The sequence below is a fragment of the Perissodus microlepis genome, chromosome 17 (genome assembly GCF_051167445.1).
Source record: "Perissodus microlepis isolate ML-2025 ecotype Zambia chromosome 17, ASM5116744v1, whole genome shotgun sequence".
NCBI lineage: Eukaryota > Metazoa > Chordata > Actinopteri > Cichliformes > Cichlidae > Perissodus > Perissodus microlepis.
In genome coordinates this window covers 15,886,842-15,913,113 of record NC_140477.1, presented here as the reverse complement: position 1 = coordinate 15,913,113, position 26,272 = coordinate 15,886,842, and the positions used below count along the sequence as shown (strand labels likewise).

The 26,272-nt window shown below is 40.5% G+C and overlaps 1 protein-coding gene across 2 annotated transcripts in view; it reads right to left on the bottom strand.

The window, feature by feature from the left end:
* syt1a (synaptotagmin Ia) overlaps nucleotides 1-23,492 on the bottom strand; it is a 205,529-nt gene extending 182,037 nt beyond the window's left edge. The window contains exon 1 of one of the 2 annotated variants that reach the window (XM_084909776.1): nucleotides 23,252-23,492. The gene's annotated coding sequence lies outside the window, so the exon portion shown is untranslated. The remainder of the gene's footprint in view (nucleotides 1-23,251) is intronic. The other variant, XM_084909774.1, reaches the window with a different exon arrangement.
* Between the last annotated feature and the right edge of the window lie 2,780 nt (nucleotides 23,493-26,272).

The window sequence follows — 26,272 nt, the reverse complement described above, 5'->3', positions numbered from 1 at the left end:
AGGTTCTTGAAATGACGATTATGGCCCCCGTTTTTTAAAACAGACGCACATCAACAGATTCATGTCTTGCAAATATCCTGATCTCTTTCAATCTGCTGTTAACTTGCTTTAAATTTCTGTTGTTATTAAAATAATAGGAGGTTAATGCTCCCTTCATATATGTGTCTGGGCTTCAAGCTTTGTAAATAGTATCAATCCATATCCATTTTAGCAGCATATAAGCCCTCTGGTTTCCCATCCCATATATTGATGAGAGGAGATGAGGTCTGCACATTGACTTTCATCAAGGCCGATTAGCCCAACAGTTTCAGACACTCTGGATGTACTGGTTCCCATTCTAGGAATACTAAGCTATATTAGGCATGGTTATTTAGCCCTGGCTTCTGTTTGCGAGCACGCCTGCTTGTTGCTCAATACAGGGTATTAGCTCTAAGTGAAGGAAATGGATGCTGACAGACTGCACACACACAGGGTGGAGTGTTGTTCTGCCATATTGATACATTTCCAAAACCACACTGTTTCGCTGTCCTTTGTGATTTCAGCTCTTTAGAGTAACACAAACAAGGAGCAAAACACACAAATAGTTGGTTATCACCTACAGCAAAAGCAAGCAAACCCCTTTACTGCACAGTTCACTGTGTGATTGTAAATACACTGAACAGACAAAACTAAAGTTAAGCTTCACTTTTGTAAGTGTTGAGAGATGTAAGTTTGCAAAATATGACAAATCTTATAAAAACTCTGAGATTGTGAACATAATTAACATGTATAAAACAGTAATTAGGGGGTTTAGACGCGTTTTTGACTGAATTGGCATTTCAATGAGTCTTCGTTTACAAAAAAAGTCTTTTAAGCTGAAAATGCACTAAAACTGTTTCAAGAGGATTTTTCTGGTAAGTTAACAAAGTCATGTTTATGTTGAAGTTTCTTTAAAACTGAAAGTATTTTTTCAAATTTCGGTCAGAACACATCAAGTGCATCTTTGTTTGGAGGTATTAAAAGCACAGCCACAATGTTGGAAACCCTGGAAATATACTCCTTCACTTTTAAGACCTGGAAGCTAATGTGGAAGTGCTTTAAATATGCATTGTTCCTAATTCGAGCACCATGGTTACAAAAAGATCTTTGGATATGAAGAACAGCCAGGAGAAAACAGCCCACAAACTCTTGAACTGTGAACTAAGAAAACAATTTCCTCATGATTTTGTAAATTACGGCCCCAATTACATTCAAAAAGAAGGCTTAAGTGCATTTTATGGCTGTATCCCAATTCAGGGTCTGCAGCCTTAAAGTACGCAGTCTCAACGATCCTCGAAGGCCGCGTACTCAAAGACCGCTAAGGCCGGAAGTGCGAGGCTTGTGAAATGGGACGGTCTAGCCTCCGTTGCGCTGCCCAGGTTGCCTAGCAACCATGATACTAACAGCTAGAAACGTTTCATACAGCTTTGTTTGACAGAGATGAAGGAGAAAATCATTTGTTCATTTGTTTGTTTGTTTCTACATGAGCTTTGATCATTCTCTGTAAGATTAAGCTCAGCTATTGAACGGCGTATATTTTAAAGTAAAGGCTTTAAAACCAAGCTAGTACAAACGTCACTAATGTCACATAACTTTGCCAACATGTGGCCAACAGTAATGTTTTAATGGTCTTCGTTATTAAACATTTGCACATAAATAAGTGACATAATATTCAGTAGTTACTTAAAGTTTACTCTTCAGGCGCCCCTCATCCGCTGTTTTTTTTTCGGCAAAATTATCCACACCCACCGCCGCGCTATGCATTCTGGGATATGTTGGGCCACGAAGTCTACACCGCCACGTCCTTAAAATTCAGGGAAATGAAGGACGCATTTAAGGGCAGCATTTTGAGCAGCCTTTGAATTGGGACAGCCTTCGTCGCGTCGATGTGACGTAATCGGCCTTAAAATGCGGCCTTTAAGGCTGCAGACCCTGAATTGGGATACAGCCAATGTATGACTGGCATGAGTGGGCAGTGTCCCTCATTTCTCCTTATTTCCACCACTTTGATCATCACATCTAGTTACACCAGCCAGTGGGAGATATCACAATCTTTTATATGAAATCTGCGAGTTAAAGTCTACGGATGGATGATGGATGGAAACTATTATTTTTCATGTTTTTTCTCATCACCTTTTAAAAGACCACTGTTTTCAAGTAGTAAGTTATGTGCTTTGGCCAAGTCATGCTGTGTCTAAGACACTAGAGAGTTAAGGCCTTCTATGAGGATAATACAGGAATTGTCCATTATTAAGTTTTAAATCCACAGGGACTTCTTTGCAACAATTCTCTTCCTTAGCTTGTTATTCATGTGTGATTACCTTTCAGCTATTTCTGGCACAGTGTAAATAAGCATTAGATCTTCTCCCCTCAATATGCTTCTGTTTCCAGCAACGTATACTCTAACCTGCTTGAAGTCGGCATCTCTTTACATATGAGAGGCTCTTTTTTTTTCACTTCCTTTAAGGTGACCTTGAACGCTTAAGAACATGTGCAGCATGGGTTGAGTGCTTCCCTTCATGAACATGAAAGGACTGAATGTAAGAGATTAATGATATCTTATTGTATTTATTTTGGGATTATTATCACATCATGACTCTAAACTCCCAAGAATCTCGCACACTCACTCCAGGTCAGCAAACTGGCTCCAGACTCAACTTTCCACTCAAAGACAATATTCAAAAGGGAGAAATTTCATTTCACCAAAGCAAAATGTACCTGCTGTGATAGCATTTTGTGCCGAGCAGCTACCTTAAAATAACTTCTGATTCAAGGGACAAGTGACACTACCAGGGAGAGGAGAATGCTGTTAAATTCATGTTGAGACAGTAGCCTTTGCTGCTCATCTTTCTGTGGCACAGCACACTCCAGCCAAGTATGCACCATCCAAATAAACAACAGCACGTCAGCTCTCTGCAGCCCATCAGTCTCTGTTCATCCCCGAGAGTCCCGTGAGCAGATAAAAAGCTAATCAAACCCTCCACCATGTAATTTATCACTGGCTGTTCATAAACACTCCATCTTCCATTCCTTCCCTTTGTCCCTTTTGGCAGCACCTCCATTTCTCTGACAAGTGAGGCCTAATGGTGGTGACAGGCCAACAAATCAAGTTTATCTCTAAAAAGTTATTGGCCCCATTAAGATATTGAAATCCATATAGTATTTTAATGTCAAAAGATGTTGGATTTGCAGTTCTTGACTGCCACGTGTAGTAAAATTTATAATCAATTAAATAATAGCAATTCCCATTCCTTGTGTTTTCACTATTTTCAACCGAACGCCATCATTAGGCCCATTTTCACAGAGCTGCTGTCTCTAAATGAGGAGGAACTGCACAGAGACACGATAAAAATCACTCACTCCCTCGTGAGCTGCTGTCCCACTTCAGTGAGTCTGTCAACAATCTGCCAAATTTGTCTTTTTCTAATACCTGCTATACATCTTTGCGCACAATCCCTCCACCTTCCCTGGAGAATCCTCAGAGGATTAAAAAAGCCTATAATAAGTTCAACTTTGAAATGAAGTTTACATCAGGAGATCTAAAGCATTTGTGATAACTAAAAGGTCGAATAAAGGTTGATTATAAGTCAGTATATGGATGTCCAGATGTAATGATGAATGCCTCAATCTGTTTTATGATTCCTTTATATTTTTTTGACCATCCAAGAAAAGAACTTGAAAGTCACTTATTTTGAAAGATCAGTTGGTGCTAACCAGTCCCCCACAAATTAACCCAAGAAATTCAAGACCTTTTCAAAGCTCTGTATCACACAACAAGCAATTATTATTATTTTTAAGTTATTATCTTTTAATTTAGCTCAAGTTATTTAGAGGTATTTTAACCTATGTATGAACTATGTATGAAAAACCAAACGTGTACTGCTGATTTCATCTAACCAAGAGCAAACCCCCTGCTGATGGTTATATTCCTGTTTATCAACTAACTGATTAAACTATTAATTATGGCAGAGATGTTTGAGAAACCCAACCCCATCTAAAGGTGTTAAATACTACCACTCTTTCACATATCTTCTAATTTTTCAAAAACTGTCCTTTGATGCACTCACCATGGCAATATTGTACACCTAGCATTACTGGTCCCGTTTTCAGGAGCTTTGAACGCCATGTTGGTAGACGGGAGAGTTCACAGAGTAAATCAGAAGTCCGTCAAGCTAGAAGACCGCCATAGGAAAACTGTGCTTTGAACCTTTAGTTTCTTTGTTTTCACTTGCCTTTTGCTTGACAATATTAACCCCGCATGTCGGCAAATGATGCCTACCCAGTTAGGTTAAATGTGATTGTAATAAGGAACTGAAGGCTTGTCTTACTATTTTTAGCAGCTTTGACTAAATGACAGTGTTTCATGTCCTGTCAATGAGAATGGGTTGGTTTTAAGTTAGTTGATATCTATAAAACTTTTTTTTATTATGGAATTGCGACAGAATTCAGAAATGCCCTTAAGTAACATTTGCTAAGCCAAAGTTTGCTAAACCCCTGCTGTTCTGTCAGATGCTACTAGTTTCTACAAACTAATCTGGACCCATATACCTTGGATCCATGAACTCAATTCATCCTTAGACTGCTCTTGTTCTCGTATATACCAGGTGAACTGTACAACCTCACTGTCTGGATGCATGCAACACATAAAGCCTAGCTAATACTGAGAAATATGTTAGAGGCAAGAATTCCAAAGAACAAGGCGTAACACTATTTTTACATTTTGATGAAAAAGAAATCATTACTATTGATGTAAGTGCAGCGCATGCTGAGGATAAAAGGGTCCAGTCCATTATTGCAGTTGCCTTTATTGAAGGTTGCCACTACAAGAGTGGCGAGAGCCCATTACTGCAACTGAATGAATTACGAATATGCCACGCATTCAAATTGATAGGGCAAAAGGTGGCTGATGCCAGTGAGTCACTCTGATTTTGTATTTACGCCTAATGAATATTTGCGGAACCATGGCTGCTAACCCATGAGTAGACTCAATAAAGGGGGGGAGGAAAATCATTTTATGGCGAATTAAAGGAAGACGGGACACTTTATGTTTTGGCCATAGCAGAGTGCTTGCCTGATGCGATGGCATTTCATGGTGTGTTGTCTTTGCTCAATTTTCAAATCCTCCGACGCCCTCCAAAAGAACTCATCACTGCAGCGGAAGCTTTTGATCTTTTGTCAGGACCATCTCTTGGATTTTCAAACTTTTATCTGCAGGCCTGTTATAGAAATACAATTACTTTATGGAACAAAGAGTTTTTTAACTAAGCAGCGCTTTCTTTGGTCTCTACACTGTATTCTGTGTTGGAAATTTAATTAATTTTCAAACAGCAGTGTCATTTCATTGAAAGGTGTAATTCATCCTTTGTGGTTAGATCAAGTCACACTAATCTACATATACTGGCTGCCTAAATCCCCTCTGTGAGCACAACCTGCTTATTTGTGGCAAACATGGGGGGCCTCATATCCACAGACTACCATCTAGATGCTAGTCCTGCAAAATTTAGGAGACCTTTTGACATTCATTCATGAATGAAAGCTGAAGATGTCTACTTGTGGTGGAACAGTCCAATATGTTTATTGTTTTTGCTTCATCGGCTTCCTTCACTCTGCTGAGATCTTCAATAAGTGAAAAAGGCAGTGAACAGATAGTGACAGGGTTGTCTTTCTCTGGGGGGATACACTTCAAACACATGCCATGAAATTCTGCCAGTGTCTGTCCGTCTGTGTGTGACAACATGGAAATTTTGACATTTCTGAGCCCTTAGAATTCAGCATTAAGCTACGGGGCCTTTGAGACACATCCTCTATGAAGGGGAATTGATCTTTATATTTGCCACCTCTTCAAAGAATTAGAAGACCGTTATAAAGATATTTTTAACAAAATATGACTATATTCTAAAAATGCCAGCTGTAGAATATCCACAGCCACAACTGGTATATTAGTTAGATTTGGTAGTAAGAATTTATACTGCTGAGGTTGCTTTAGGTCTAAGGCTTGTTTTAGAGGCTAGTTCTTCATGTGGATATCAAAAATATTAAGCAAAGGCATAAAAAGTGAATAAATGAAGCAAGTAAAAGCTAGAAGGCAACATACACAAGCTGTGCATGAAATTTGTCAAAAAGCATGTCCTCGTGTTCCTGTAGCATAGATAGTGTAGACAGATTTTTATTAACTTCTAAAGGATAATTACTCATTTTCTCCAGAAAAATCAACCGTTTTAAATCACAGGATTGAGGCTTTCTGGTTTAATGCCACTGATAACAGTTTGCTACAGAAACTAATGAAATTAAAAATCTGGTTTACTGAATTGGAGGAAAAAAAATCCTAGTTTCAGGTACTCTGGTGTCCATTTTTGTAAGATTTTTGTGAGAAAAGTTTGGGTGGTCTGTAATAACGTTAGCTGAATTTTTAAATAACCTTACCTTATGCATATGTATGAATGAATGAATCATTTTTCATTTTACAATGGGCAACGCCCTGTAGCATCAATCATCCACTTGTCCTTCTTTATTCCTCTGCTGCTGCTATGAGGAGAAATGGTTCTAGAGGTCTCAAAGTCAAAGTCAATAAGAACTACAATTCAACATATATGATACAGAGATAATTATTAAAGAGTTGGGACTTATTTGTAGCTTGTTCAAAGCTATAATTAGCGAGCAAGTCATACCAGCTCTGGGTGATAAGGCTGCATCAGGTTGATTCTGCTCTGTCAGTAATGATGAGCTGATATTCCATTATTGGATTAGCAACAATAATTAAATTTTCTTCTATACTTCAGTAATATAGCGGTCATCAATGTGCTGGGTCTCGGTATAGAAAAAAACAATGCTCATGATGATATTTGATAGACAGTAAAATCAATCAACTGAGGAAATAATCTGCATATTATTCAATATTGTTGTAGTCCTAATTAATTATGAAACATATGGCACGTCTGCCTCACCTCTGCCATAAAGATGATAAAGGCTAACAAAACTAGCCAAAAATGGGCCGTGTTGATGGCAGCTTTGGAATATCAACCTTAGTAGCTGTATTATTCTTATCCCTTTTGTTTCCCCACACACTGCAGGCATTACATCGTATTTTATTACAATAAACCACAAAGTGGGCTTCAATTTCAGATATATCTCACGATGTCCCTCATCTCACAGACCAAGCTGTGTGACTTTTTGAATAAACTTTGCATTACACACACAGACCCCAAAACACTCATCAATTTCAAATCATTCTGTTCCGCCATTTAAACAACGCCATGTCTTTGATCTTGGTGCAATTTCCCCCTGGTCTAAAACTTTCTGGTCCTTTCATCTGAGCAGAGCCTGAACGAGGAACGCTGTCTGGAAACAGGTGTTCTGGCTGTTTGATGTTAGCCTGCGGTGGTCCAGCAGGTTTGGAAACATGAAGCAATCATGACCCCATTCTGGAGACCCACAACACAGTCGCCGTCCCCTCCCACCTCCTTTCTGATGAAGCAGCCAGGTGCCAAAAATACACACAGCTGTGCTGAATAAAACATCTGACACACTGACTCCCTGACTGATGGTGGGACAGAAGGAGCTACCCTGGGGACGGAAAGGTCTGGGACTTACCGCACCTACGCACTCAACTCGTTACACAAGTTAACAGGAAAGTTTCTGTGAAGTTGGCTGCTGAGACAAGGAAAAGGCTTAACTGCTACTCCAGCTGAGGGTGGGAGCTGTCCTGCAGGATGTGGTACTGAATCTGGCTGCTTCTGCCAGGAGAATCAGATATTTATAACACAGCAATGTACACTAGATGAGCAGGAAAGTGTCTTGTTTGCCTAACGGCAGAAATGTGACACAGGCGCCTAAACATATAAAGTACAATTCTTTAAAAGGTAATATTGAAGAATGAGTTTAAGCACAGGTTTGTTGAAAAAAGTTCTTGGAAGCATCTAAATTTCCCCCCAATGTTCAGTGGATTTCAGTTTTTGGATGGTCCACTTGAGGACAATCAGACACTTGTCCTGAAGGCATCCAGGTAATTGCGCTATAGATTAGGTCATCGCTGTACTGAAGATGACCCGACAGCCCCAGTTTTAGGTCCACTCTACAGATAAGAGTCTTTAAGGTTTTTTTGGCATACTCTAAGCGAGCTGAGACCTATTTAACACAAAAATCATACAAGAATTAATCTGGTCATTCAGTGTGAATTCAGGCATCTGAGTAATTCCAAGGAAAAAGCAAAGTCTGGTGATATGATAGCAGATACTCCTGTACAGTAACCAGGCTGTGGCCGAGATGGACATTGCCTTCTCACATTACTTTTTCAGCTTTGTGCAGATACCCGACTAGAATTCATAATTCTCTCAGATTTCTATTCAGAATTCCTTTATTTCCCATGTCTACTCATATAACGTCCGTGGTGTAGAACTCGACATTTGCCCCTTACACAAGTGCGGCTTCCATCCAGTCACTATCATAAAAGTGTGCTGAGTGCTTCTGAAGTGGTCGTTCTTCTGGAAAAGTCTATTTCTGTAGAAAATTTTGTTACTGTAACAACAACTCAGACAATCACTGCAGTCACAGAAGACAGCTCCACACTTCCTTCAATTCACAATGACTCAAAATGTGCTAATGGGACAACTTGAAGTGTAAGGTTATTTTTCAACCATGCCCCAATACAAACCTTTGCACAGTTTTAATGTGAAGGCCTGCAATTTCACTTCATTGCTTGCAGTTCGTCTTGACACGCACAGATGTGCATCTTTCTTTACTATGTCTAACCAATTCAATTTGCCACAGGTGGCCTCCAATCAAGCTCTGGATACATCTCGTTGATAATTAAAGCAGACAGGATGCACCTGAGCACAATCTGGAGACTCAAGGCAAAGGGTGTGAGAGACTGTAGCAAGTGATTTCTTTAGAGATTTCTAAAACTTCTAAAGCATTTTATCATCACCTTCCTCTTTCACTCATAGATGATAAATGAATGCTGGGAGGGGGAGCTCAATCATGTAATTTTGAAGGCTCTATATCGCCAATAGCATCATCCCACCATGTCATTAATGAGCAGCAAACCACATACTTGTGACACGCACTTCCTCTTAGTGACAGATACAATTTCTGGACTTGCGGAGGTCAGCCTCGTAGGAGGTGAGAAACCGGCGTGTTTCCTAAAAGGCTCAAACGGAACAACAAACAACTACACACAGATGCCCTAAGCATCCAGATATTTTTATCAACAGTCAAGCAGCCATTTTGATCCACATGCTGGCACAGCACCAAAGACCAAGAGTGTTTAGCTACGTATCGACTGAACATTTAAAAGACTAGTTTACTGGCTGTATCAGATTACGAGAGCCGCTGCCCCTTTAAGCCTCTGAACAGCAACAAATCCTTTTTTAAAAAAAAATACCATCACAAGAGAAGTGTGAAGGATTTGAAACAAGCGTTGGAAAAGCATTATCGGGATTCAAATCTCATGCGTAATCAGGCAGAACCAGAGTTGATCCAACTTCTTTCGTTTCCGTCATTAAAGAAAGTCTTCGGTGCTCGTTAGGCATGGCATCAAGCTCGCAAACTATTAAATGAAGGTGAAATGATTGTTGATTAAAGCAGGTCAGTGCAGAGAACAGTTCAGCCTCTGTGGAAGAATTTTAAAATGATGTTAAATGAATAAACGCATGCTTTGGGGGAAGATGATCTAACAAACCTCTTTGTGTACGCCTCTAGAGAAAGGATTACACACAGAGAGAGACTGATGGGCAGAGTAAGAGGTAACACGGAGACGATAGGAAGATAGGAGGTGAACAGAGGGTAAACAGTGAGGCAGTCAGTGTGTAGTGACCCTAAAGCTTGAGATGGAGTCGTGAGTCACAGACTGTTTACCGTACACAAAGAGAGACAATGAGACAACACAGTGGGACAGCATTATTTACTGGCACACTTGGGAGACGGAGTCCATCAGAAGCTGCTGATTTCCAGTAAGGAGGACAGAAAAAAGAGGATATCTAAAGAGGGACATATTTTTCTGGGAGTACAGCAAACAGCTTTGATCACAGTGCACTGCTGAGAGGACACGATGGTGTGCAGGCAATTAAGCCAATCAGTAACTTAACAGCCAGCTTGACAGGATGCAATTCTTGGATTTTAAGCTTCCTCAAATGTGATCGGTGCCATTTCCAATTAATTTTTAACTGCTTGACTAGCCAGGAGTGATTTGCTAATCAAAGTGCAGTATCTTGATTTTTCTTTTTTTTTTAAATTAGAACACAATTTGTGTTAGCGAAATTGAAATCCAAGCGCACCAGTGTGGAACTGAGTCCAATTAAGAGATATTACGAGGTCTTTAGAGATAAATGCACCAACTGCAGTGCAGGTTTTACTTGTGAGATAGTTAATCAATGCTTAAACTTTCAGTAATAGGACAGTGAGGGAGGTCAGGGTTCATGAGCATGTTTCAGAATTTTCTCACTTGCTTGTTTATTTGGTTCTTGGGCATTTACAGATGAACAGATGAAAGCATTGTTGTGAGACTGTTACGCAACGCTGACTTGGCGCTCGGTGGTCACTCAACATCATGTCTGATTCTCCAGAGGGACGGCCAGATTTCAGGTTACAGCAGTATCTAGTGGCTGTGACGCCTCATTGCACTTGTTACTCCCAAATCTGAATAGCAAACAGTCGGCTGATCACAATGGCCTTAGCAGCTCCAGCTTACTCACGCAGTAGTGTTTATGGTTCCATGAAACTAAGTTTTCTATTGATTGAAAGCGAGCACACATGGAAACAACAGGCACACTGCCTGTGCAAGAAAATATGCCCGTTCTTGTCTGGTGCTCAAGCCCCATAGGGGCTCTTAGAAGGGCTGGTCAGGCAGAGGAGGAGGATGGGCTCCGGTGTTATTGATTGAAGCTTCTCATAATCTGTGAACAGGTCCAGAGTTTCTGCAGCGCTGAGCTCGGCAAGGATGTCAGTGATGCTCCGAGTCTGACATTGAATTTGCCCTTCCTGCTGCCACCGAGTGGGTTTAGCACCTTTTCAGAGAAACCATTACATTACTAAAACAGCTCATAATGGTTCGAAAAATAATAATTTGTGCAAGTATTCCAAAAGTAGTAACGTATGTCTTAAAAATAGTCCACAGTATTGACCAGCATGGCTGAAAACAGCACTACAAGTAAAAACACTTGATCTTTCTACAGATAGAAATGGAGCTAAATTGTTGGGTTTTTTTTTTTACAAATTCCACATTAATTTTCAAGCTTTTCCTTTTCCAGTTCAGTCTTTTTGCTACTCAGTGCTTGTATGTTATCAGATCTTCTCAAAGAAAGTCAGCATGCTGAGCTTGTTAAAAGACCATTGCGCTATTTTTTTTCTTTCAGCCAAAATTCTTACTACTATCCTGCAACTGATGCCTTTGCTCTAATGGTGTTTTTGATTTTCTTGGGTTACAGCAGGCGTCTCTTTAATCTTTTGCATTCCTACTGGCATCGAGTATACAGTCCAGTCCATAACACCGTGTCCACACAGAGCGGGCAGCGTGTTTGCAGAGCCTCAGTTGCTCCAGCACTCCATCTGTGTCTACACAGGATGTGTTCAGACACAGTATTACACTGTAGGTCGCCCACACTGTAAAAGCGCATAGAGTTTAGCACACAGTCACTATTATGCACGAATCGCTCAAAAACAGTAGACATGCCAAACCCATGACAGATGAGCTGGTATGCTTTGGGTCATAAGTTTTCCTTTTTTTCAGTGTTCTCTAAAGATGATGTCCAATATTGAATATATAGAAGAAAATGTAAACATAATTATAGGAAATATCCCCTAGGCCTGTTGTACGTACTTGATTTACGTTTTTCAGTCTGGATATTCTTGCCTTATTTTCAGCTTTATCACTTGAATGCTCACCTCTTTAACCATCATATCAACTGACAACACCATGTCAGTCTTAAAGCCATCTCACAATTCTCTCAAGTCTGAGCCACATGTCAGCTGAACCATCACTGAAAAAAAATCCTTAACTTTTTCCGATTCAACGCAATGAAGGTGAAACAAATTACATTTTTGCTGTTTAATGCAAACGATTAATTAGCATGTTTTCAATAATATGATTTAAAACCTCAATACATCTATTATTTTTATTTTTACTGATCTATTTTTTGTAATTAAGCAACATTTAGGCTGAAAATATTAAGCTGGGGCACATGTCCATGATCTATCCCACATCCGCCTTGAGAAAAATACCTCCACTGATTGGGCTTCTAACTGGAATACTTGTTGTTAATGGTCGCAGTCTTGCACAGTTTGTTTTGCAATGCACAATGCATGCATAATCCACATTTGGAAGTGGCTGCCTCTTCATTAACAACGTTTAAGAAATGAATGTGAGGAAATCCATCATTATCGCAACTCGCAATCACCAAACCCTACAGCGGGTGCAAACTCATAATCTCAGGCAATTTGCATATGCAATTAGCGTAAGCTTCAAGGAAAGGATGTGATTGACAGCATGGCAATGTTTTGCCTAGTTGATCTGATTGAACCCAATTTCAAGAGTAACCATGGTCTCCTGTTTTGCACCGTTGTGTCTCCCTGGCCATTTTAAGATACTACAGCAGATGAAAGGTTACAGTGGAGTTTGAAAGCATTACAACTTGGACCTTTTTGCAACAACGGTGTCCAAGAGACAGAGTACATTCACTATTTTACCTTAAGTTGTGCTTCAGTTGTATGCCTGTTTTTAGGACAGCTTTGAAGGTTTAATGCAATGCTAAAAAACAAAATAAAATCCTTCTGCCAGCTTGATATAATTTTAAGTGGAGGCGTAGACAGACAGAAAGAGGAAGCCTTCTGTTTTCCCTCTCCCTTTTTTTACCACCCTCCTCAACATTATTAATCTGGCTCCAGGGTCAAAATCAGTGGCAAGAATATAACTGAAAGGTAAAGGTTTGCGCTGAATCTCTCACTATGCATATGGGACATGATGGGACAGCCATGTTTCATTATAAATTCAAGGCCAGTCTGTTCCTAGGGAGGGAAAGCAGGATGTCAAGGTAATGAGTTAATTTAGGAGATAAGGAACAGCAAATGTAATCTCTGAAATATCACCAGCAGCAAAATAGCTCCTTGGGCCTTGAGTCCATCGTATCAAACAGGGGGTAAAAAATGTTACTAATTATCATGATAGTCTTTGCTCAAGGTACTCTACGGAACTGTAAATAAGGATAATCAGCCTAACAGTATATGGTGACGTTACCCTGAGGACTCACTGTGAAGATCCCATTTAACACTGATCTGAATAATGGAGTAGGTTTTCTTTCAAAGTAGCATCTCACAATGGCTTGTCACCATGCTCTCCGCTCCCCAGATGCTGTTTTCATTGAATGCAATCACTGAAGACTTCACTTTTATTTAGTTTCTAACAGCAACAGACCTGTAGCTGTTAGGACATCTATGCTCTAAACCTCTACATGAACAAACAGGTGAGGTTAACATATGCGACTAAGGAATTAGGGCAAACAAATTAGTCTTTAACATTCTAATCTAACAAACTGCAAGCGAAAGCATAAAGGTAGGTATTTGATCCCCAAGAAAAGCAAGACAGTTAAATGTTTCTTGTAGTTGGTCACCAGGTTTTGCACGTTTCTTCTGAGGCCCATTTTGGCCCATTCCTCTATGGAAACTCTTTAAATCCTTCAAGTTTCTTAGTTGCTGCTTGGCAACTTGATGCCAAGTCCTGTCCTGTACTGTACCGCCCCAAAGCACAATGTGTCCACCTCCATGCTTGACTGTGGGGATGGTGTTCTTTGGGTCATACTCAGCATTTCTCTTCCTCCAAACACCGCGGGTCAAATTGTCAAAGGTTGATTTTGGTTTCATCTGACCACAGAACTTTCTCCTAAGCCTTCTTTGAATCCTTTAGATGTTCACTAGCAAACATAAGACATGCATGTACATGTGCAGGGGGCCCTTGTGGGTGCTGCGAGCTCAATTCGCCCCCTTTCTTATTATCATTCGCGTCGCATTAGGCAAGATCTTAATTGGAGCTCAATACTATGGGTGACTGGCTTGAAAATTAAAAACTGGATACAAGCGACGCTGTAAGCATAAAAACAGCCTTATGTCTCTCAATGATATGCAAATCTATTTATAACTTTTATGTATGCATTTTTTTCTGGATTATTGGTTGATATTTTGTCTCTCTCCACAAAAATGAACCCTAAAAATTTTAGACTGTTCATCTATTTGTAAGTAAGCAAACTTGCAAACTGAATGAAAACACACTGAGCAACAACGTATAATATGCTACAACAAAAGTGCACACATTGAATGCTTTGCTGGTTAAATATTCATGAATTCTCAAGTAGGCAGCCCATTAAATTAGCAAAATAAACAACCAGCAATGGACCCTGCCAATCACTGATAGCTGATATATTAACCCAATCAGCCATCCCTATTTTTAAATGCCTCCATTTAAGCAGCAAAGTACGGGAGTCAAACAGCTTAAGAGAGAATACAATCTTTTCAGCTACTATCACAGACCCCAGACTACCCAGTACAACAACATTATATCAGATTTAACTAGATGCCTAGTTATTATCCCCAAGTGGGCCGGACTGGCCCCATGGTGCTGTGTTAATGAGTGTTTTTTCGTCTGACTGGGTGGACATGTTTGGAAGAAAGGCCTTCGTCTCGCCCCGAGACACTTGGCTCCGACAGTGAACTCTGCACAGAACGGACCTATAGGCCTCTACAGTGCCTCATCCTTCATGGGATCTCCAAACATGCTAGACTGCTCCATTTTTCAAGGATGAGGGGATTGGTAGCTGGTAGGGTAAACAAGGGGGGTTTGAAATTGAAACCATTTACTGTTATATCTCTCAATCTTTTGCACTAGTCTTTTGCTGGTGGTGTTATTATTCTGCCAGCTGACTCTAGCTGTGCCTGTTTGTGGCAAACTCAAGCAAAACCATTCTTGTAGTTGAGGGTTAAATTGTATGTGATATGATATTTGAAGAGTTGCTAAAAAGGGGGCCACTTCACCCTGGAGCAGGGACAGCGGTGCAGACGAGAGCACCTTATGACGATAAGACGGATCGCAGAACAATGTACGACTCTCGCACATGTCAGCTACAGTACGGTGCTAATCGAAGAGGAAGAGCACGGGGGAGGCGGCTGGCATGACAATCTACAGCAGGCAGGAGACTTGGTTGCCATGGTGACAAACAAGGATGTTTGCATCAGAGGCAAATCTCAGCAGTCAGCAGCGGAGGGCACACATACCATTCGACTAACAGTAATGGAGACTCATCGGGGCCAGGGATGAGAAAAGGTGGGGTGAAAGGGAGGACTGCCTTTTCCTTATCACTTGGTGTTCCCTCTCAATTTCTTTTCCACAGCGGGTCGGATCCACACACACATGCACATCCACACTGCAGGAGGGGGGTCCCTCTCTAACGGAGAACCAGGGAGTCACCGGTTCAACAGCTAATGACATCCACTGCATTGCTGTGTTAGAGAGACGAATGAAATCATCTTCACAGCTGGGTCACTTGACAAAATTAAGGCTGTAAAGTTGATTATGTGCCTGTGCATTTATTCGGTTTAATCCATCCACGGTGAATTTAATGAGCATGCAATGACCTTGATTGGTAGCAAAACAATACAGCAATGTGACTCACTCCAGCGGGCGGCTCTGGAGTGCAAATATACACTCAGCTCACAGAGCGATGGAAGAGGTAATAAGTTGAATATGAGTGACAACTACGCATACTTCCAAACAGATGTTGAAATTATTGTGACACATTTTAAACCCACCAAGGTCATTTGTGTCACAGGCAAGGCGGTGCGGGGTGACACTGATTTTAATTGCTTGCTTGCTTTATCCCATCACGCCACTGTGTTTTACACACACTGTTGGGTGTCATATTGCTTTATGACTAATGCATCCTCCAAGGGCGCCCAGAAGCAGCGAGTTAACTGTAGCAGAGGCAGGAGGCAACTTACTGGGATATAATTTGATCTGCTTCCCCTCGTCTATCTGACATATTCCGAGGACACCGACAGAGGCTGGAGAATTGCGAGCTTGTACAAGCTGTAAAAACACAATTAACCTTTTCTGCCTTATACAAGACTCAGTTTGTGTTGATGCCTGATTTGTAAATGTGTCATTTTGCTCAAATTGATGCATTTGCCTTTGTAATACTCAGTTCACGTTACTTAATTTCCCTCCCTGAAAAAAGCAGCTGTTTTACTGCTGTAAACTCATGAATGGAAGATGGACTGAAGAATGGACACTGGTAATTTGAATTCTAGGCTCGTCTCTCCGTTGATGGGTAACTCTTGATATAGAGTGGCTAAATCATCCCAAGAGATAACTGGAACACCTCTAATCTGATCATTTTATGCCAAAAAAATGGAACAATGAGAGCCAAAAAGTTACACAATGAATAGCAGCTGGTTTGGTTATTACTGACATAAACCTTGAGGTGGGGTAGCACTCCTTCTTTAGGGTTTGGTGTGAATGTGCATTTCATATAAGCACAGGACAGATTGGTTTTTAAAAGAATGCCTTATTACATTTATGCAACATTCAACATGTGCTCCAGGGCCTCTTTTTATGCCGCGTGCCCTTCAGTAATAATTCAAATATGCTTTCACCGGGCACAGGGGATGTTTCGTCTACTATGTACAGGGGCTCAGGAGGACTGACATGGAGCACACAGGGCAAGGCTCGTGTCCCTCAGCAGTCCCACACACCCACATGGTATTAATCTCTAATAACTTCCCCACACAGCACCTTCGGGCAGTGGCAGGAGAAATGCTACGGGAAGATGATGCGTTCACCAGCGCTAAGTATGAATCAGGATATTAAAAAGTTGTAGGAGGGCAAAAGCAATTTCCTCCTAAAGGGGATTTTAAAATTACAGCGCTGAGACTGGAGGTAAGTCCTACCACCAAATCATTCTCTTTTTCTTGCCCCTCCCCTCCATCACCATCGCCACACATGTGCACCAAAGATAACGTCTGTCAATGAATAGCTTTCTAACAGACAGTCATGACAAAGCCATGAAATACAGCCTTCATAAATGCACGGTTGTTAATTCAAGGGCACGACTGGCTGTGACGGATGTACATGAGCAGTCCCGGCATTATGGGCAGTGACGTCCCCATGCCCCATCGGATGAGTTACTGATATAGTGTCATGAAATTTGCTAATGATTGAGATAAAAGTCAGTAACACACAAGCTCAAGCTAATGATTTGGCTAACAGCATCTTTAGCAATAGAAGTGACTTTTTACGCTCCATTGTAGAATTTTAGATTCTAGTGGATTTCTACGTTTGGGTTTCTGTCCAAGCTCGCTTTGCATTTTTGGATGTTTGCTTATTTTCAGAAGGAAACGCCATTGTGTTGTGGTCAATACTTTCCCTTAAAATCTGAAAACGACACACAAATCTCCGGAAAGGTTGCATCTGGTGTAAATGTGTTACACCTGCCAAATGTGGTGACCACTTGTGAATCAGAGAGCAACCCAAAGAAGCTTTATTCTTGCTTATTTTTCAGGTGCTCTGATGACTCTCATGATGACTGCTTGCTTATTTCATATGTTTTAATTTGCTAATTTTCCAGAGCCTCCTGGTTGTGATTTAATTCTAATTAATAGCTATAATATTAAAATCCTTTTAGTCGCCTCAGTGTATCCCCCCCTTTACCCAGTTCCCTGCCCTTGTTCTTATGTGTAAAAATTGTTGTCTTCTTTGTAACATTTGTCAGATCTTCTATTGTTTCTCCCAATGTTCACCTTGCTAGTTTGTGAAACTTTGCTCCAGCTTTTTTGATATCTGGCTCAGAACTTGATTTTTTAGAGACTGGCATTTATCCTGATGTTTCTTAAGTGGATAGACATGCAAGTCAAACCATATACTGACTTACAGCTGAAAAGCGGTCTTTCATGAACTTATGCAGCTGTAGTTTTAAAACATGAGATCAGTTAAATATTGCAAAAAGGAATTTTAAGTGTCCTTGAATTTGTTATATTATCTTCAAAGGTAATGTAACGGCTTATTGAGACTATATATGGAACTGCTTCTTGCGGTACCATCTTTAATGTCAATTAAATAGGCTTCCTATAGTGTATCTCAGTTTATAACCTTTGTTTTATAGCAAATGCAACTGTGAATATATGTGGAAGTCTCTGTTATAAAAACAGAAATGTGAAACAATCCAAATCATAGTCAGAGACCCTGGTGCAGTGAGCCTCGTCACACTCTGGCGCAAACAAACCTGACAGAGATCCTGTAATTTTTTTAAATTCGTTTAATTTATTGTATTTACCCAAGGTTTTCCTTGGTGAAACAAAACTGAATGAAGTCATTGTGACATTAGTGCATTTCAGCTTCTCCGAAGTCATTCACTTAGTGTATTTAATTAAGTGCATTCTGCAAACTGAGGCAGCAATATCCAAAACAGACCTTTTTTTCAAACTGGCTTCATTAGACACTATTCAGGCTGTGGTGTTCATCCTTTCTAATTTACTGCAATTCAGTTCCAATTGTCTTGACTGTGTTACAGTTGATTATTATAAATTTAAATGCCAAATACAGCTGGAAGATTGGAGGCATTGCTCTGGATTGCGCACAAGTGAGAAGAGTTTTACTAGCTTTCTTTTGGGAGGAAAGTAGGTATTCAATCATGGTAATTTAGCAGCTTTACACAATGTGACATACACTATCAAATCAGCAACAAGTTATAAAAAAATCTACTTTATGACAAAGAGAAGAAGATCTCTTGTGATTCTTGTTTAAGTGTGTCATTGTACCCCAAAACAAAGTTCCAGTAATTAGGAAGCACCTAGCTGTGAGGGTTCACATGGACAGCAGACACATAAATTAGAGCTGGAGGCTGATGGTCATGATGACACGGGGCTTAAAATTGTGATGGCTAAAATTGGCACAACTCAAAAGAACCAAAAGATTCTCATTTAGCACAGCTTGAAACATCATGTAGTTCAGTCTGTGTGTGCTTTTTAAGCACAATGTTGATGCTACGGATTGTAACTGGATTGTGTTTTTAAGCATACATATGAGTCTGTTTAGCTCTGTCAATAAAATGTGTATGAGTATGTGTGTGTTTGTGAGACCGTGTGTGGATTGATCCTGTAATCTGAGTCTTATCTCGGTGGGTCCACAGAGATCAAGCAGTCCTGAGTCCTCTACACTCTGTCAAACACAGAGCTTCAAATGAGGACTTAAGACCAAGCTAATTAGCCTATTAGTGTCAGGTCTTTACAGCGATGCTGATACCAGTTAGGCAAGCAAGAGAAACTATGACAATGACCTTTAGTCTCTCATTACTATACACACAACACAATTCAGGGTTGTATTCAAAAAACATCTTGTAAAGTGACAAACTCAGGGAGCTGATGTTGATGAACTTACAGGATAACTCAAGCATTTAACACTTAGATGTGACGTCCTGATTTGTCTCCATCAGGTTCACTCAAACTAAAACACTGCTTTACCGCTTTGATTTAAATCCGACTTGTTTTGGCTTGAACGCCTGCAGGGAAATATCGGTGCTGAAAAATGCAGCAAAAAAGAAAACCATTGAAAAGCATTGCTCTGTCATGAACTGCTAAATGTGCAATAAATTATCATTTTTAACAGACTTTTACACCAGCAGGTACCTAAAATTATCAGCAGAATGTGATGAAATAGCAGCAAACACCTATGTATAGTGTTGCAAGGTCACAATACTTCAATCTACACACCGTTTTGTAAAGTCACTTTGTCGCTGAAGAGAGGAAAGCAGTCTAAGTCTGCCTCAGTCCATCTTGTGGGGGTGATGTTGTACTGCTCACACATTGTGGTTTTGTGGGCACTTGACCTCTAACCAGGTGGATTTAACTTCTACGCCATTTGGGATATCTGACAAACCAGGATCAAATAAATGAGCAAGCACTCCACAGTCACCCAGGATAGTGGTTACAACAGATTGATGGCAGTCGCTGTAAAGTTGATCAACTGCACAGTTACACAGGTCTACAGACTGGTTTGTGACCCCCTGGCAACCACAGGCCGCTAGAGAAAAATGTGTTTTCACTGATTGGTTGGCAAAAACATCCATGATAGCTTTGGTCACTAGCAGATTGTTGCATAGTTTGAAAAGAACATACCAATTCGTCTGCAAATTCCTATTGCTAGTGAAACTGAAAAGTAGGAAACAAAATGGACACAAAGACCTGTTGCCTTCAAAGTAAAAGTTGCACTTAAAAACATGTTGGTTGCAATGCCGTGGCACATCTTTGACTTTAACTTTGAGATAAGTCAGCACCTTCCATTCAAACTACAGACGACTGCGCCAATCTGCTATAGCAACCAAAACAAGGAAGAAGGAAGGTTTTGGTCTAGCATCCTCTCTGCAACCACATTCAGAAACCTCCAGGAAACATTCCTCAACCATTCAGGAAATACATGTTTTTCCTTTAGAATTAGTGGTTGCATCACGTCCAATATAGTGGAAAACACTCGAGTAACGTATGCATGATGGCACAAAGGAAGTCTCTTAGCAGGTGTGATGAATTCAGTTCTGCTCAATGTTTATAATCTTATTGTTGTGGCCATCCACAACAGTCCCAGTTTCTCAATTAATTGCTCACCGCTGCTCTATACGATAAAGTCCTATCTCTTGTCTACAGCACAAAAATCAAATAACAACCAACCTGCCTGACAATCTGTTGAAGAAACAGGCTTACATAAATTTGAAGAAGGAAGTTACCATTAATATGCATGAACTGAAAACATGGTTAATTTGCAAAGCAACAGAGAAAAAAATATTTTGAACAGTGATGCCACACTGTGATACTAACAGGTGGTGCTTTGCACTTTAGTTTCACGAAGAGAACAAATGCTGCAGAAAACTGTGTGTTTGTTGGGTTTTATACTTGATGGCAGAAGTAGGATTTAGAAATGATGCAGCTGAACTTTGTTAAAATTCGTAGACTGATTTCTCTCAGGCTGAATATACTAAGAACTGTTGAACTTCATTATCCATCATCTTAAATAAGAACCAATATAGAGCTGTTTTATCAGTTTTGTAGCAGGGGCACTGTAAAGGAGATGGGACTAGATTGCGATGAATAGTCAATCAATAATCAGCTCCAAAGAATGTAAAAAAAGTGCAATACATTACCAGACTTTTTTCCCCTAAGATATCTGGTATCAGTGATGGTGATGAATGTGATCAAAGGATGATTATAGGGATGTCCTTGGAGAGTGGGAACACTACTTATGAGGCATCCACCAGCATGACTCAGTCTCTGTGGTGACACTGTCACTGTTCTGTGCACATCCCAGTTCATAGGCACCCAAACCAAATGGCCACACAAGGTCAAATCCTAAGTGATATTCAATTTATATTTTCCATTTTGTGTTGTTCCAAACATAAACGAACAAATAGCTTCACTGTACTGTCCTCGTGGCTCTACTTCCTTTCCATACAACTTCTAATAACCTTATGAGTGAGAGCCACTGTCCACGTGCAAAGTAATGCTGGCAGATGCCCTTCCATCCTGACAGTTTCTGGCTTTTGAAAAGTTCACTCCAGATAACTCAGCCAAGACAAAAGGTTAGAGCTGCTTGGACATCAGGCTTGGGACTTTGGGTCTGTACTTCTCATTAATAGCCCCTTAACAAGCCTGATAAAGCATGACAACGCCTCAGGCTACAGATAACTGGCCACTTGATTAGATTCTAAAGCCAAAAGGAGAGGAATTCATGACTATACCCTGCTTGTGACTTAAATTCATATGGCAGCGCTTCCAAAAAGTTTTGGCTCCAGATTCTTAAAGGCCAAGGTTTTGCAAAAAAGCTACCCTGAGCTATCAGTCCACACAGCATCCATTAGTGCATGGCTTCAGCCTGTCTGATTCAGTTAGTAATTATGAAATGGAGCATCTGCAGAAGCTCCCTGAGAGTATGTAAACATAGGCTCTTCCTTGGGGAATTAGATCAGGGGTCATTTAGATTTAGGTGAGAAAAGCAAAGAGTGCTGTTTCACTCGCGCTTTTCCCGTCACCTGGTAACAGTTTGACACACGGGAGCTACCTAGTGTATATGCCCAAACCAGTACAGCTAAACAGCAACAGCTGAGCAACCCCTCTTCTCTCTCCCTCTTCTTCCTCTCCCATGCCTCTGGCTGATTATGCCCCCTGAGATATTAGGTAATCTGGGAGCAGGCAAGAGGTGACAGGCCACTTCTTTTTTAATGACTTGTCAGCGAAGGCGCGCTAACACTCACCATGGATATGGTTGACATGTTTGCTGAGCGACAGCAGCCGTCCATTACATGTGCACTGTGCGGTAGCCAATCGGCACTCTATCAGTAAACCCGTGGGAGGTGATAAGCCTTCTTTACAGCAACGGGGGTTCCCACTAATAATGATACCAGATAAGGACAATATCGACGAGGAACTGGAATGACATTTTCAAATTGTATCTGTTCACTAAATAGACTCTTAAGCTAAAAAGACTGCAACTTTTAACAGCTATTTATTGCCACAAGTTTATAGGATAAATTATCAGCAGGAAGTGTAGTCAGGACCAAATCGAAGTATTCGTAAAGTCAAGCTGAAGCGCTTGTCTTGTTCCATATTCAAATGGCATTACAGCTCATTTCTGAATCAATACCCTGCCTGTCTTTATTTCTGCTCAAGATAAATCTATCATGACTCAAAGATGGAGAATAGTGAAGTAAAAAAATTTAATGATAGGGCACCAGGGCTGCAGCCTGCCTATTTTATCTGATGGAGCGAGGTGAACAAACGGAGGGATTAGCTTCCATGGGATGAAAGCAGCTGCTCGTCTTCGGTCTCCATTCCCCTCCCCTCCTTTCCTCTCCTCTCCATCTGCCCACACATCCACGCTGTGGTCTCCCCTCGCAACAAAAGACGTGTTCTATATGTTGCTATCACTAGCTGCACTCCACCCTGCACCTACAGCAGTTTCCGAGCAAGCACAAAAAGCCTTTCAGTGCACATGGCAACGAAAGACGCGCCAAAAACGGTGTTAATAAGAAGGCTTGGGAGTGAAGTGTACTTCCTCTGTGACACCCTTAAAACACCCACCCTTCCTGATTATGTCACCTAGAAACAGATACATCACACACATCCACCCCACTATGAGAAGACACTACAAAACAAACAAGAGACGCCCCGATTCTTTGCAACTTCTGAGGTAGCCCAAAGCAGAAACGTGCTCTCTTACCTGGCAACAACAACACACCTTCAGCTCCAAATCTGCTCGCCCTGTCGAGGAGGCGCTCATCTGTAGTAGGAGTAGGAGGTCTTGAAGAAAAAGTGTGTGTGCTGTGTGTGTGTTTGTGTGAGTGTGATGCTGGAAGAGAGGAAGAGGGAGAGAGGGAAAGTGAGAGGTGGAGCCTAGCTGAGAGGAGAGAAAGAGGGCTGGATGATGACTCCGTCTGCCGTCTACATAGCCAGTCTTGTGGGAGCAGTGTGGATGGCGCTAGAATGTCTTCTGTTCAAACACAACAGGCAGATGCACTTAATTCACGGCTTGGAGAAAAAGCCTGGGGCAGAGAGCGGAGGGTGGGAGGAGGTGTGAGAAGACAGGAGAGACTCTGGGCTGTTTAAGCCAGCATCATCACACGGTGGTTCCTAGGAATCCCTCCAGTAAGAAGGACACTGCATCACTGAGTCCTTGGCTGTGATTGGTTGGGTGGTGGGGAGACGTCAAGTATGGTGGGCAATGCTGCGTAACCTTAGCTGACCCTTTCAACACATATTAACATGTCTTGTCTGTGTTTTTCACCATTCGGGGCATATGTCACGTCCAAGGTCACTTACAAAAAAAGAAAGAAAGAAAAGAAAAAGACTCCCCTAGGATCTTGGGAATGTTGGGAGACCGTCTATGTGTATACGTGTGTTTGTCAGTACACAGTAAGTCATGACCTGCCCTTGCACATGAGCAAACGCACACACAAATACACACATCCAACGAGAACTTGAAAGGAGGATGATTTCCCCAGAGGAAGGCTGAGCCTTTCAGGAGAAGAGCCACACAAACACCTGCAAGGACAATCTTTCATTAGAGTGATTGAACATGTTGTCAATCCAACCTCAAAAGCAATGAAGAGGTAAGATTAGACCGATCTTTTAACCTGACAACAAGTTACATCATAATGTATTTTTTTCCTCATTGTTACAGGTAATTAAACTTTGTGTTGTTTACCAATAATAAATTTAATATATTATTAATATGATGTATAAATTGTCTATTTTCAAAATTGTAAACGTAAACGTGCATCAGATTGTTTTTACACTTCAAAAATAAATGCTAATCTATAACAATTATTTGGATGGCTATTATAAAGCAGGTTAGACAATGATCACTTGCAGTCGGTTTCTGTTTTCTAAGCGACTTTGATCTGCCAATTCAACAACAAAACGACAGTATGGTGGATTCAGTCTGCTATCAGTGTCCTAATGGTTTGTGATTCAATATGGGGAAAACTGGCAATTATATGCAATATTGTTGTGATAATATAGCGATTAACCGTGATAAATTTGTCAGATTCACAAATCAGTTCCATATATACTCTATATACACAGAAATTCACATTAACTATTCAGTTCAACTCAGTTGTATTTATATAGCACCAAACCACAACAACAGCTGCCTCAAGGTGCTTTATAGTGTAAGGTAAAGATAATACAGGAAAAAACAACAACAATCAAACAACCCCCTATGAGCAAGCAGTTGGCAAAAGTGGGAAGGGAAAACTCCCTTTTAACATCAAGCAACCTCCAGAAGAACCAGGCTGAGTGAGAGGCAGCCATTTATTGCAACTGGAGGTCAAAGAAGGAAGACAGAACAAAGGATATAACTTATTACCTTCTTATACTTACTTATTATAAGGGAACTGCGATTGTTTGGATGGGGTTGCCTTCCATGAGGCAAACTTTGCAATCATCTTGTGATGGAAAAGTGGTCAACCACAGAGTGTTGCATGCTCAACCTCTTGATGACTAGATAATCACTAAACCTACTTGCAATCAGTCGCGCATAGAAAAAAAATTCACCAGCCAGCAACCAATTTTTTACTAGTCACAAAGAGGCTGCTGACCTACTTTTACTGTGACTGAACCATAATGGAACATCAGTTTCAAAATCACAATCCATTATGTGGATTATTAACAAACACATAATTACAAATTTTATGTGTACCAGTATAGTCAAAATATCATGTAAGTATGTATCTACATAATACATTTTATAAAATTCATTAAATGTGTGCAATTTTTAATAGATGGACTATTGACAAACAGAAATTTAACAGTCAATCGAAAAATAACTATTTACCTATGTTTAATTAACTATTAATTTACCATTTTTCAATAACTGTTGTTTTTTTTAAGTGTTACCAAATTTAAATTAGAAATCTTGCAACTATTAATATTAAAATAAACAGTCATTCAACACTAAGCGCTTCATAAAAGCTTCAAATTCAAAAGGGAAAATGCATGTGTTGTGACATACTAGCAAAATAAATCATGACTATGGAAAGGGGCTGATAACAACATTTTTGGCTGCCTCAGGCAGAAAATGAGGTTTTCCATCAGATGCAAGCCTTGAATAAAAGCAGTGTCCACCTGCACTCAAAGATTAGACAGAAACTGATGCTGCAGAATGAATAGAGCTCTCTGTCTTATGGTTTCCAGTAAAAATATAAAACCAGTCCAAAGGTGGTGCTTAGATAGAGCAATAAGTGCTCTTATGTACATAACATATTGTAAAAACATCTCAGACGTGAATTAAGCTGTCATCAGCTGGGACCTTTGTGATATACTCTGATTACACAGGTTCAATTTACTGGAAATTGTTTTTATATGTGTGAGTGTTTAAGTTGTTCAGGTGGCTGCATGATTCTTCAAGTACTAAACGCAAGTTCATCTGAAGTCCTCGTACCGTAGGCGCAACGATGACTGAAAGATTGTCAGCTCCTCACAGGGCTTTACATAGCAGGTGACCTGACCCAGATTATTCCACACCCTCGCCTGATATCAGCTTAGATAGACTACAAAGGATAAGTCAATACAGATAAAGGATGCATGGATGGATGGAAGAGAAAATGATTTTCTAAAAATAGAATTTAAAATGAGCAAGATGTCAGTCCAGCACTGGAAAAAACAAATTACAAAGCATGAGTTCACTTAGTTTAACTACTTAATCTGTGTATTTGAAACTGCTATGACAGTCCGGTCATAT